The sequence below is a fragment of the Portunus trituberculatus genome, chromosome 31, assembly GCF_017591435.1.
Source record: "Portunus trituberculatus isolate SZX2019 chromosome 31, ASM1759143v1, whole genome shotgun sequence".
NCBI lineage: Eukaryota > Metazoa > Arthropoda > Malacostraca > Decapoda > Portunidae > Portunus > Portunus trituberculatus.
Genome location: NC_059285.1, coordinates 14306278 through 14308777, shown reverse-complemented (window position 1 = coordinate 14308777; position 2500 = coordinate 14306278).

Here is a 2500-nt window from a genome sequence, read left to right as displayed (position 1 = left end):
TATTTTTTCCTCCATCCATCCTTACCTCCTCCTATTTTTTCCCTTCTTCCTATTCCTCCTCGTTCTTTTCCTCTTCCTTCACAAACACCACTTCCTTCTCAAAACCAACCTCTGCACTTCCTCCTCCTCCTCCTCCTCCTCTTCTCAGACCTTAACGAGAGGTATTATAAAGGTGGAGAGAAGTATTTACTCTTCTCTTCAATCCTTCCTCCTTCTCTCACACACACTCTCTCTCTCTCCCCTCTTACTCCTTCCTCTCTCCCTCTCCTCTCTTCCTTCTCTCACCTCGTCTCGCTCCACCTGACCCCAATCTAAATGTGACCCGAATCCCTCCCTCTTGAGGTGACCTGGAGAGAGAGAGAGAGAGAGAGAGAGAGAGAGAGAGAGAGAGAGAGAGAGAGAGAGAGAGAGAGAGAGAGAGAGAGAGAGAGAGAGAGAGAGAGAGAGAGAGAGAGAGAGAGAGAGAGAGAGAGAGAGAGAGAGAGAGAGAGAGAGAGAGAGAGAGAGAGAGAGAGAGAGAGACAGAGAAAGGATTAAACTACCATAACAACTACTACAACTACCAGAGAGAGAGAGAGAGAGAGAGAGAGAGAGAGAGAGAGAGAGAGAGAGAGAGAGAGAGAGAGAGAGAGAGAGAGAGAGAGACATCAACCTAATGAACCAATTATCGCTCAGTCATTATATTCTCAATTAACATTACGGCTCCAGTCAAAAGGAAGAGGTGACATCATCAATTTGGCAAGCGCACACTGGATTGGAGGAGGAGGAGGAGGAGGAGGAGGAGGAGGAGGAGGAGGAGGAGGAGGAGGAGGAGGAGGACGAGGTTGATAGGTACGAGTAGACAGGATGACTTGAGCTTAAGATGAATCGGGTAGAAGGAGGGAGGGAGAGAAGGAAGGGAAGGATGGAGGGAGGAAGAATAATGGAAGGAAGAGAGGAAGGGGGAGAGGGAGGGAGAGAAGTGAGTGAGTGAAGGATGGAAGGAAGGAATAAAAATGAGAAACAGGCAAAAAAAGAGAGAGAGAGCGAGAGCGAGAGAGAGAGAGAGAGAGAGAGAGAGAGAGAGAGAGAGAGAGAGATGAATGGAAGAACAGGGAATAGAGGAAAGGAAGGAAGGAGGAGGATAGAGAAGAAGAATATATGATGTGAAAGACGCAAGAAAGAGAGAGAGAGAGAGAGAGAGAGAGAGAGAGAGAGAGAGAGAGAGAGAGAGAGAGAGAGAGAGAGAGAGAGAGAGAGAGAGAGAGAGAGAGAGAGAGAGAGATCATAAGGAAAAAAACTTAAGAGGAAAGAAGAGAAGGAAGAAAGAAAAGAAAATAATGAAAGAATAATAATAATAAATGGAGAAACGAAAGAAGAAATGAAGGAAAGAGGAGGGAAAAGGAAGGAAAAACAGGAAAGGATGAAAAAAGAAAGGAAAGATGAAGGGAAACAACAGAAGGAAAAGAATAAGGGAGAGAAGAAAGATGAAAGGAGTAATAAGAGGAACACAAAGAAAGAAATTAAGAATAGAGTAAGGCAGGAGGAGGAGGAGGAGGAGGAGGAAGAAGAATACAAAGGAATACAAAGGAAGACAAACAGCAACAGACCCTTAGGTCCTTACTAGGCTGTTTGTGGAGACTATCTACTAACTACCAGTGGTAGAGACAGGACAGCAAAGCAGAAGGCTCCTCCCCACCCGCCCCTCCCTCCAGCCGAGACTGGCAGGAAAAAAGGCGAAACCATGTGATATTAAAAAATCACATGGAATTTTAGTAGAGAGTGAAAAGGAAATGTGTAATCTACGTGTGACTACTTGTGTTTGTGGGGGAAAGTGTTAACGCTTGGTAAATGTCATGTTGTGTGTGCATTGTGTACGTGGATGCACAGTGTGTATGTCGAATGGGTGGTGCGGCAGCCTTGCCTGGCGCTTTCTAGGAGGCAGCAGTCAATCAGGCCCCAGCTCCGTTCAATCCACTGAGATAGCATACTTTCCTGTAGGGACGCCGTACGCTGATATACCCTTGCAACATTGATCCCTGGTACTTAGTTCCCGATGATGATCAATGGTTGACAAGGCCCTCTCCAAACACAGCCCGTCACAGGTCGAGAGTAGTAGTAGTGACCGTTCACTCTGGGCTATCTGTGCGTGTATGCAGTGTAGTGTAGTATGTATGTAAACACAGTGTGGAGTCAAAAAGGTGGTGCGGCAGCCTTGCCTGGCGCTTTCAAGAGAGGCAGCAGTCAGGAGGAGGAGGAGGAGGAGGAGGAGATACTGTAATATTAGTCAAAGTGGATACAAAAGCATTAAATTCCCTTCCCCTCCTCCTCCTCCTCCTCTCTCTCTCTCTCTCTCTCTCTCTCTCTCTCTCTCTGCAGCGTCACACGACAGCGTCACACACACATCATTCATAACAAAGAGGATTAATAATATTCTCCACGAGTCTCTCTCTCTCTCTCTCTCTCTCTGTTATGTATTTATTCATTATTTGGGCTTGTATTAATTTATTAACTTATGTTC